A 12433-nucleotide genomic window follows, 5' to 3' on the forward strand; every position below is an offset into this window, starting at 1 on the left:
CACCAGACAGGAGAAGTCATACAAAAACCTTGACATCTGAATCTTTAATGGTTTTACTATATAAGATTTTGAAAACCAGTGTGTGTGAATCACAGGAGGCTGGTGAGGAGGTGACGGCGCATAGTAAGGGCTGGAATGGAGGAAATGGAATGCCGTTACATTCATTCCGTTCCAACCATTACTGTGAGGTTGTCCTCCCCAAATAAGGTGCCACCAGCCACCTGTGGTGGGAATGCTGCAAATGTCTCACCATTATGCCTTAAACATACCTGGAAACATATTCATTTGGAAGAAAAAATGTTGATCCAATACTACATCTGTGAAATATAAGAGTTTGTCAATGTGGTGAGTGTTCAGGTCCAGGTGGTGGATAGGATACATTTTTACTCAGTGTAAAGTTGCTCTTTATTCTACAGAAAATCACTGTGTAAACACACATCATCCCTACGTTATATCTGTCTTCTATCACCGTAGAGACCAGTATTCACAAGCAGCACATGGAGAATATCCTTTGCTATTTTAATGTTCTTGCTTTTTTAATATGTGGTATATCTGCATGTTTTGTGATTCCTGCATAAGTAATTGCCTTTGAGGACAGTTATCTGTATCTAAATCTGACCTGTATTAACTCTGATCACCACTAGATGGTAGTCACTGACTAGATTATGTAGAATTACATTTCTATCCAGAAAAATTTGCATTTGGTATAGAATAGAAATGTTGCATTTGGTGAAGCCTGTAGACCTGAGACCAGTGGGGTAGATGGCAAAGCAGGATCAATTATTTCTGAGATAGACCAACGGGCTCTGAATAAAACATGTGATTACATGTCTGTGTATAAAGTCTTAACTCTGCACTTGGAAGTCCACCCCCTCTGATTCAGATAAAAAGGGGTGGAGAATGTAAAGAGAAAACTGAAAGTAAAAATCTGAAGAAAAAGTTTTTGAGACAAAGAGTTACTGGGAGTCATCTGTCCAACACAGACACATTGTAAGTACCTGGGTGTAATGGGTAAAATAAAGATTGCCAATGTGTCAATATGGTTGACTCCATATTTTTGCTCGTAGTAAAGTTGTATTCATTTAATATTTTTATATTTGACCCATTCTAGTGATCTACAATGGCCACACCCGTTCCACAGCGGCTGCTGGCTACCCTAGAAAAACTAGACAAGGCTACATTTGAGACCTTCCAGTGGAACCTGATGGAGGAAACACTCGAAGGCTTCAATCCCATGTCAATCGCCAGTCTAGAGGATGCTAGCAGGCACAAGACAGTGAGTAAGATGGTGCAGGCCTACAAGAAAGAAGGTGCTATGAAAATCACAGAAGATCCTGGAGAACATGGGAATGATTGATCTAGCAGATAAGTTAAAGACCGAGGGCAAAAAAGGTAATTCAGAATGAACTGATTACAAATTCTGTATGCAACAAATGTACTTTCATTTGTGCATTTGAATCATTCTTCCACATACTGTAAAGTTGATTATAGTAAATATGTAAATGTCTATTGTTGATAGTTGAACATTGAAAGGCAGTTTCCTGGACACAGATAATTAAAGCTACACCTGAACTAAAAATAATTTTCAATTGTGATTCTCCATTGTTATTGCTTTTTATTCCAGAAGAAGGCTTCTAATCTGTGCTCAGGAAGCTGCCCCTGAATGTCGGCCTACTTGTGCAATGAAGTAAAAGCAGTTCTGCATTCCATACGTCAATATGTGCTCTATTTAACTCCGGCTACAAATACAGAACATGTATTGTATGTTGATTCTTTACCAACAATGTCATGGAGAGACTCTCTCTCTTGCCAGATCAAGATGCTACTCCCCAGTCTAGCCAGGATCAATCTGCAGTCATGGAGACAAAGCAGTATGGTAATGTAACCTGCCTTGTTTGCATGGGATACATGCTGAAATATTACTGAACTAGTGTTGTAAGAAGATACTACAAAATAATGGAACTAAATAATTACTGTAATTGACCAGATTCACACTGAGAGGCGTGATGAATAAATAGATGACCTAAAGTCAGGAGTCTATCAATCTGCAAGACAACAGTATGCATATTACTGAGGAAATATTCATATTGGAAAATATGGCATGCTCAACTCTTAAAAAAAAAAAAAAGCTTTGTTGGGTGCTGATAGGAAATGCATTTTAATAACTCAGATTGTGACTACTGAATGTCATTTTCATTCAGGAACCAATTCTGATGCAAGATCTTTCTTAAGTCATGTTTGTCAGATGATGCCGAAATAAAAACTTATGTGTTTCAGTCTCACCTGTATAGTCCTGTACATTCACGGTTAGATTCACTGAAAATCAATCATTCTTTAAGGTTGTTTGAATAACAAATGTTCTCTAACCCAGGAGCCCAATTTGTGGATGATAACATGGAACAACTTGTTCAAAGGATTTCCCTGGTGATGCCAATAGCAGATGGCCTGTACCAGAAGAAAATGATCCATTATGAGGATTACTCTGAAATCACTGCGGCCCAAACCAGTATGGCAAAGATGAGAAAGCTATATGTGGCCCTGCAACCAGGAGGATCGGTGGCTAAATCAGCCTTTTACCAAATTCTACTGAAACAACAATCTCTTCTAGTCAAAGAACTGGGTAAACTCCTCTCTCTCCTCTTTTGGTATCATACGTATCTATTAGTAAAATATGTGTATTCCAGTCCCTGCTCCCCTGGAATCAGCTGTAATGTTGATTATCTATCATGAGTTTGACTGGAGAAGGTGATGGTTTGTTATGGGGCTGCAAAGTTCCCTCTAGCCACCCTGTAATTCTAAACCCTGCACACAACTGATTATTTCCCTTTGTTTTCCTATATGACTACAGGTGGGGTTGTCCAGAAATGAAGTTTTAACTTGAGCGGCTTCTACAGTCTTGGTCTGGACTCACTTTTTTTCAATTCTCACACATTACCTCAGAAATATTGGTCCTTTCACACCAGTTGTCAAACAATTTGTAACAAAAATAAATACAGGAAAAATATTGAATCACATCATGTCTTTTCCTGGTTGCTTAAGTGTTCAGACTGCCTACCGAAGACAGCGAACTAGGACCCAGACTGGAATTTGCCACCAGACAAGAGAAGTCATACAAAAACCATCTTTAATCATTTTACTCTATAAGATTTTGAAATACAGTGTGTGGGAATCACATGAAACTGGTGATGAGGACGACTCATACTAAGGGCTTGAATGGAGGAAATGGAATAGTATCAAACAGATTGATCTGTCCATTCATTCTGTTCCAGCCATTACTATGAGCTCGTCCTCCCAAATTAAGGCACCACCAGCCACCTGTGGTGGGAATACTGCAAATATCTCACCATTATGCCTAAACATACCTGGAAACATTTTCATTTGAAAAAAAAAAAGTTGATCCAATACTACATCTGTGAAATATAAGAATTTGTCGATGTGGTGAGTGTTCAGGTCCAGGTGGTGGATAGGATATATTTTTACACAGTGTAAAGTTGCTCTTTATTCTACAGAAAATCACTGTGTAAACACAAATCATCACTACATGTGCACTTTATAACTGTGTCAGCTTGGAGAGCAGCGCATAGAGACCTCTATTTACAAGCAGCCCATTAAGTATATTCTCTGCTCTTTTAATGTGGAACTGAAAGCATTTTAGCAACAAGACATCTTATTCAAATCTTTTTTATACACCCCCATTTTCTGGAAAGCGAGCACTTGGATACATGGTCATTTTCACGAAGTCTTTGAATGTTTGGGAATTGTGTATACTTAAAAAAAATATATATATATATTTCACCTTTATTCAACCAGGTAGGCAAGTTGAGAACAAGTTCTCATTTACAATTGCGACCTGGCCAAGATAAAGCAAAGCAGTTTGACACATACAACGACACAGAGTTACACATGGAGTAAAACAAACATACAGTCAATAATACAGTAGAAACAAGTCTATATACGATGTGAGCAAATGAGGTGAGATAAGGGAGGTAAAGGCAAAAAAAAGGCCATGGTGGCAAAGTAAATACAATATAGCAAGTAAAACACTGGAATGCTAGTTTTGCAATGGAAGAATGTGCAAAGTAGAAATAAAAATAATGGGGTGCAAAGTAGCAAAATAAATAAATAAATTCAGTAGGGAAAGAGGTAGTTGTTTGGGCTAAATTATAGGTGGGCTATGTACAGGTGCAGTAATCTGTGAGCTGCTCTGACAGTTGGTGCTTAAAGCTAGTGAGGGAGATAAGTGTTTCCAGTTTCAGAGATTTTTGTAGTTCGTTCCAGTCATTGGCAGCAGAGAACTGGAAGGAGAGGCAGCCAAAGAAAGAATTGGTTTTGGGGGGTGACTAGAGAGATATACCTGCTGGAGCATGTGCTACAGGTGGGAGATGCTATGGTGACCAGCGAGCTGAGATAAGGGGGGACTTTACCTAGCAGGGTCTTGTAGATGACATGGAGCCAGTGGGTTTGGCGATGAGTATGAAGCGAGGGCCAGCCAACGAGAGCGTACAGGTCGCAATGGTGGGTAGTATATGGGGCTTTGGTGACAAAACGGATTGCACTGTGATAGACTGCATCCAATTTGTTGAGTAGGGTATTGGAGGCTATTTTGTAAATGACATCGCCAAAGTCGAGGATTGGTAGGATGGTCAGTTTTACAAGGGTATGTTTGGCAGCATGAGTGAAGGATGCTTTGTTGCTAAATAGGAAGCCAATTCTAGATTTAACTTTGGATTGGAGATGTTTGATATGGGTCTGGAAGAAGAGTTTACAGTCTAACCAGACACCTAAGTATTTGTAGTTGTCCACGTAAGTCAGAGCCATCCAGAGTAGTGATGTTGGGCAGGTGCAGGTAGCGATCGGTTGAAGAGCATGCATTTAGTTTTACTTGTATTTAAGAGCAATAGGAGGCCACGGAAGGAGAGTTGTATGGCATTGAAGCTTGCCTGGAGGGTTGTTAACACAGTGTCCAAAGAAGGGCCAGAAGTATACAGAATGGTGTCGTCTGCGTAGAGGTGGATCAGAGACTCACCAGCAGCAAGAGCGACCTCATTGATGTATACAGAAAAGAGTGTCGGTCCAAGAATTGAACCCTGTGGCACCCCCATAGAGACTGCCAGAGGTCCTGACAGCAGACCCTCCGATTTGACACACTGAACTCTATCAGAGAAGTAGTTGGTGAACCAGGCGAGGCAATCATTTGAGAAAGCAAGGCTGTCGAGTCTGCCGATGAGGATGTGGTGATTGATCTGTCCAAGGCTTTCGACTCTGTCAATGAATACGGCTGCACAGTAATGTTTCTTATCGATGGCGGTTAAGATATCGTTTAGGACCTTGAGCGTGGCTGAGGTGCACCCATGACCAGCTCTGAAACCAGATTGCATAGCAGAGAAGGTATGGTGAGATTCGAAATGGTCGGTAATCTGTTTGTTTACTTGGCTTTCGAAGACCTTAGAAAGGCATGGTAGGATAGATATAGGTCTGTAGCAGTTTGGGTCAAGAGTGTCCCCCCCTTTGAAGAGGGGGATGACCGCAGCTGCTTTCCAATCTTTGGGAATCTCAGACAACACGGCTAGTAATAGGGGTGGCAACAATTTCGGCAGATAATTTTAGAAAGAAAGGGTCCAGATTGTCTAGCCCGGCTGATTTGTAGGGGTCCAGATTTTGCAGCTCTTTCAGAACATCAGCTGAACGGATTTGGGAGAAGGAGAAATGGGGAAGGCTTGGGCGAGATGCTGTGGGGGGTGCAAGGCTGTTGACCGGGGTAGGAGTAGCCAGGTGGAAAGCATGGCCAGCCGTAGAAAAATGCTTCTTGAAATTCTCAATTATGGTGGATTTATCAGTGGTGACAGTGTTTCCTATCTTCAGTGCAGTGGGCAGCTGGGAGGAGGTGTTCTTATTCTCCATGGACTTTACAGTGTCCCAGAACTTATTTGAGTTAGTGTTGCAGGAAGCAAATTTCTGCTTGAAAAAGCTAGCCTTAGCTTTTCTAACTGCCTGTGTATAATGGTTTCTAGCTTCCCTGAACAGCTGCATATCACGGGGGCTGTTCGATGCTAATGCAGAACGCCATAGGATGTTTTTGTGTTGGTTAAGGGCAGTCAGGTCTGGGGAGAACCAAGGGCTATATCTGTTCCTGGTTCTAAATATCTTGAATGGGGCATGTTTATTTAAGATGGTTAGGAAGGCATTTAAAAAAAAATATCCAGGCATCCTCTACTGACGGGATGAGATCAATATCCTTCCAGGATACCCCGGCCAGGTCGATTAGAAAGGCCTGCTCGCTGAAGTGTTTAGGTTGGATAAAGTATAGTGAGCAGGACTAGAGGCTCTACAGTGAAATAAGCCAATAAACACTAACCAGAACAGCAATGGACAAGGCATATTGACATTAAGGAGAGGCATGCTTAGTCGAGTGATCAAAAGGGTCCAGTGAGTAGAGAGGTTGGTTGGGGGTCACAGCGATTTAGACAGCTAGCCAGGCCATCGGTAGCAAGCTAGCATAGGATGGAGGTCTGTTATTAGCCACCTCTTGCGTTCCGTCAGTAGATTAGTGGGGTTCCGTGTGGTTGAGGGGATTAATCCAAATCACACAACAACAAAAAACAATAGATATAGTTAGAGGCCCAAGAAGAAGAAAAATAATAATAATAATACTAAAAATAAATAAATAAATTGTCCGATTGTCTATTCAGATAGCTGTCTTATCGGCTGCTAACGGTTAGCGGGCCACAGATGGGCGTTCAGGTAACGTCGCGACAGAGGAGCCAGCCGGATAACTCCTTCGGGTAGATAACGTCGGCAGTCCAGTTGTGAAGGCCCGGTGGGGCTCCGCGTAGGCAGTAAAACGGGTCCGGATAGGTGATTGTAGCCCAGGAGTGATTGATGGAACTCTTCAGCTGGCTAGCTCCGGAATAATTGATGTTTGCTCCGGAATCGACGAAAGCCGATAGTCACACGGATAGCAGCTAGCTAGCTGTGAGATCCAGGTATGAATGTCCAGAGTTAGCGGTTGAAATCCAGGGACATGGAGAGAAAAATTGGTCCGGTATGTTCCGAGCCGTGCTGCACAAAACTGGCGATAGATTTTCGAGCTAAAGGATAGCTGATGACCACAAACCGTGGTTAAGCTGAATACTAACTATTAGCCAGTAAAGAAGCTAACTAGCTTCTGGATTAGCTTCTGGCTAATTTCTGGCTAGCTTCTTGGAGGATTACAGATTTGAGGTAAATAATACTTTTTTATAAATATAAATTGGTGAGGCGGGTTGCAGGAGTGTTTTGAAGATGAGTTTATGGGAAAATTAAAAAATATATATATATAAAAAGGTATGTGAAAAAAGTTATTTATATATACACACACACACATACATATATATATACACACATGCCATCTTGGAAATAACGAAAGAATACTAAAGAATTTGTGAAAATTCAAAAGCAATATTGAGTGGGAAAGTGGCCACGGGTTTGGACAATTAATAGACACTGCAGCAAATAAAACCTAATAAAAACATCTGTCTCGTCCAGGACTGGAGTCCACGCAGACCGTTGCTCCATAGCCAATCTGAATATCCACATTACAGCCTTATTCTAAAATTGATTAAAAAAAATGTTTTCTTCATTCTACACACAATTCCCCAAATTAACAAAGCGAAACAGTTTTTTAGAATTCAGACCCTTTGCTATAAGACTCAAAATTGAGCTCAGGTGCATCCTGTTTTCATTGATCATCCTCGAGATGTTTCTACAGCTAGATTGGAGTCCACCTGTGGTAAATTAAATTGATTGGACATGATTTGGAAAGGCACACACCAGTCTATATAAAGTCCCACAGTTGACAGTGCATGTCAAAACTAAAACAAAGCCCTGAGGTGGAAGGAATTGTCTGTAGAGCATCGAGGCAGGATTGTGTCGAGACACAGACCTGGGGAAGGGTACTAAAAAATGTCTGAAGCATTGAATGTCCCCAAGAACTCCATCATTTTTAAATGGAAGAAGTTTAGAACCACCAAGACTCTTCCTGAATCAAGCTTTCCGCCCAGCCAAACTGATCAATCAGTGGGAGGACCTTGGTCAGGGAGGTGACCAAGAACCCGATGGCCAATCTGACTGAGCTCCAGAGTTATTCTGGGGAAATGGGAGTACCTTCCAGAAGCACACACATCTCCACAGCACTCCACCAATCAGGCCTTTTTGATAGTGTGGCCAAACAGAAGCCACTCCTCAGTAAAAGTCACATTACAGCCCACTTGTAGTTTGCCAAAAGGCACCTAAAGGACTCTCAGAACATGAGAAACAAGATTCTCTGGTCTCATGAAACCAAGATAGAACTCTTTGGCCTGAATGACAAGCGTCACATCTGAAGGAAACCTGGCGCCATCCCTATGGTGAAGCATGGTGGTGGCAGCATCATCCTGCTGGGACGTTTTTCAGCGGCAGGGACCGGGAGACTAGTCAGGATCGAGGGAAAGATAATCGGAGCAAAGTACAGAGAGATCCTTGATGAAAACCTGCTCCAGAGCACTTAGGACATCAGCCTGGGGCCAAGGTTACAACAGGACAATGACCCTAAGCACACAGCCAAGACAACGCAGGAATGGCTTGGGGACAAGTCTCTGAATGTCCTTGAGTGGCCCAGCCAGAGCCCGGACTTGAACCCATTCGAAAATCTCTGGAGAGACCTGAAAATAGCTGTGCAGCGACGCTCCCCATCCAACCTGACAAAGCTTGAGAGGATCTGTAGAGAAGAATACAGGTTTGCCAAGCTTGTAACGTCATACCCAAGAAGACTAAAGGCTGTAATCACTGCCATAGGTGATTCAACAAAGTACTGAGTAAAGGGTCTGAAAACGTATGTACTGTAAATGTGATATTGATGTTTTTTCTTGGTCATTATCCTGTTTTTTCTTGGTCATTATTTTGTGTAGATTGATGAGGAAAATAAACAATTTATTCCATTTTAGAATACGGCTGTAATGTAACAAAATGTGGAAAAAGTCAAGGGGTATGAACACTTTCCGAATTTTTTTGCTTACATTTACTTACAGCCATATTCAGCAGGTCTTGCGCGTTCGTAAATTATTCTGCGCTCTGGCCCACTCAGACAATAGTAGATAGCTAGCCAGAGTGAATTTGCAAATGCAAGAGATATGCTAACTAGCTAGCTAGCAAATCTTTCCACATTTCTTGCTATCTAATGACATGTGCATCACTAGTTTTGTAGCCCCCGAAAAGCGATAAGGGAAAAAGTCACTAACCCACTCCTCCAATGACATGAAGTCCACCTAGCGGGCTAGCTAGCTAATGTTAGGCTCTGTGTTTTTAGCTTGCTACTACATAAATAGATATGTTACATGTAGCATATTTGCCACGTTATCACTGACTTGTGATCATTGCCCTTTCTAGTTTGACACATCGTCCGTTTTTGTCCAAAACATTGAGTCATTGAAACTGAAACAGTGCCTTCCAAACAGAGGCAGCAAACAATGTACCAGGCCAGCTGTGTTTTACAACCTGATAGGAATATTTTTTGGACTACCGAGAAATGTATTGGTGAATTACTGTATATTAATCATGAATTGAACTTCATCCATCTATTCTTTCAACAATGCCTTAGTGTATGTCACGTAATCAAAAAAAAAGTGTCAGCTGCTGAGTTCCTGGAGAGGTGGCATTTCCACCTGTCTTTCCCCAACTGCCAAATGGTCACTAAACAACGACCCGCAGACAGGCACTCCAGGTGAGGGAGAAGCTGACCACACATCTCATCGCCAGCAGGTGAAGTCCCATGGCAGAAAAAAGAAACACCCACCATTTTCCATAAAATACAATTCCTCAGATTATTTAATGGCTCATTGGCTCTCTTCATTTGTAAGTCATTAAGTGAATTTGAGATTAAAGACCACGCTGTAACCTCTTCCCTCTAACATCAGTATTATATGTACCTGGCATGGTACATCAGGTGAGCAGGAGCTCTACTTAAGGTTATACGACATACAGTTAGGTTGATAACAATGGGAAAGGGTAATCTAGGGTAAATACAATTAGTACAGTTTTCCACCATCTTCACTGGTCTGACAACAAAATGCAGGTGGACAAAAAAATGAATTAGGAAGAGATTGGGTTTTTACTTTCATCTGGTCTTAGACCCTTTCCTCTGTACACCTTTGCAGATCTAATTGAGATACTAAGAAACAAATTAAATGAAAAACATTACAGGAGAAAGTACAGGAAAGAACATGACTGGTAGGTGCATTATTGAAAGGGGTGTGTGTGTGTATGTACGTGTAAAAAAATACAAATAAAATTGAAGATAAACACACAAATCACCTGTAATCTATAAAAGAAAAACAAGAGCATGTATTTTTGGCACAACTAAAAGGGAATGCGTAGCCACAATACAGGTAATCACACATTTCACCTTTAGTCTTGTAAAAGAACAAGAGCCGCTGAATTCTCCAGTGTGTGAGTTTCAATTCAGTCAATTTTCATGCAATCTATGTACAACTAATAATGAATGCTATCTTAAGTATTGAGTAACTATTTACTTACTAACAAGGACATGGTAAGCGGAATAAGGACTGTTGGAAAATCTCAGTTACATTTCCTTTGATTCCGTCCTCTGTCCTCACCTACCACTGAAAACCCATTGGAGGTCAGCTTGAAGGAACCTGACATTCCCCCTCTCTGACCTTCTCCTCCAATGGAGCTTTGAGAAGGTGGTGAGGAGAGGACGTGAGGAGTCAAGGAATTACGGTTTAGATTCTCCCATGGAGAGAGAGTAATACAGACAGTCAACCCACCCCCTCTCCAGTCTGCCTGCCTTCTCCCCTCTATCTGCCTTGGCTCCATTCCTAAGGTTAGCCACCACCATTCATCTCGACAGCCTTCTCAGGCAGAGGGAGATAAAAGGGCGGGGCATTGGACAGGTGAGGTGCCTCGAGGAGAAGAGCAGTGTTTGTGTCTCTGTCTCTGAAAAGAATGTGTAGCCATAACACAAACAGTTCCAATACCCTGGATTTCAGGTGGTTTTAAATGAAAGAAATCTATTCACCTTTAGACCAACAAGAGCATCTGTGAATTCTCTGGTGTGTGAGTTTCACTTCAGTCAATTCAGAAATCTATGTAACACTAACAATGAATGCGCTCCTAAGAATTTAGTAACAATTAACTTTATAAATTGACAGAATTTAAACAGAATTGACACGTGTGTGAAAGGAAAGGTACAATGAGGGAGGTAAAAAACAACAACTCCCCTCTCCTTCCTGTCGTTCCTGTGAGCTGGTCGGCTATCGTGACTCCATCTCTGCTACGGAAGAGAAAAACAACACATACAAGCAATACATAACACCATAGAAGGTGAGATTTATGTTTACTAAATACCGGTGGAGGATGACGTAGAGGTTCACGCTGCACCGGTGGTGGACATACTGTAGATGACGTAGAGGGTCACACTGTACCGGTGGTGGACATACTGAAGATGACGTAGAGGGTCACACTGTACCGGTGGTGGACATACTGAAGATGACGTAGAGGGTCACTCTGCACCGGTGGTGGACATACTGTAGATGACGTAGAGGGTCACGCTGTACCGGTGGTGGACATACTGAAGATGACGTAGAGGGTCACGCTGTACCGGTGGTGGACATACTGAAGATGACGTAGAGGGTCACGCTGTACCGGTGGTGGACATACTGTAGATGACGTAGAGGGTCACGCTGTACCGGTGGTGGACATACTGAAGATGACGTAGAGGGTCACTCTGCACCGGTGGTGGACATACTGAAGATGACGTAGAGGGTCACGCTGCACCGGTGGTGGACATACTGAAGATGACGTAGAGGGTCACGCTGTACTGGTGGTGAATTTCCACTTGTTGCCCTAGGCACAATAAATGGATCCAGAAAATAGAAAATGTAGCAGAAGCGCCTGAAGTTGCTGACCCGGACATCTTCTTCTCTGCCCCTCGCTCTGATACCTGTCCGTGAGTCCTCTCCATTCCCTCCTACAGTCTTCTTCTACATAGCCATGAGTACATAAGCCAAACCATCACCTAGCATAACTATAGTTATTAGATAGCGAACATGGACATGTCACCTACTGTACACACAGACACACTTATCTGACCAAATGATCAGGGAAAGTGTCAACCATAATTTCTATTACCATTTCTCTCACACACGGTTATTTGGCCAAATTACCAGGGGTAGTAACTAGCATAATTTATATGACTTTCTCTCTCCCTCACAAAACACACATTTCATTGGCTAAGTTAGCAATCTAGTTAGCTAGCTAGCCATATCTAGAAGTTTACTGCTAAACTGACCTGGAAATCCTAGTCGTGGCCAAAAGTTGAGAATGACAAATATGAACTTCCACGAAATTTGCTGCTTCAGTGTCTTTAGATATTTTTTGTCAGATGTCACTATGGAATACT

The 12433-nt window shown here is 42.0% G+C and overlaps 1 pseudogene; it reads left to right on the top strand.

Moving 5' to 3' along the window:
* Nucleotides 1–15: 15 nt before the first annotated feature.
* On the top strand, nt 16–3014 carry LOC115109453 (uncharacterized; annotated as a pseudogene).
* The last annotated feature ends 9419 nt before the right edge of the window (nt 3015–12433 follow it).

This window comes from Oncorhynchus nerka, linkage group LG25 (assembly GCF_034236695.1).
Source record: "Oncorhynchus nerka isolate Pitt River linkage group LG25, Oner_Uvic_2.0, whole genome shotgun sequence".
Classification (NCBI taxonomy): Eukaryota; Metazoa; Chordata; class Actinopteri; order Salmoniformes; family Salmonidae; genus Oncorhynchus; species Oncorhynchus nerka.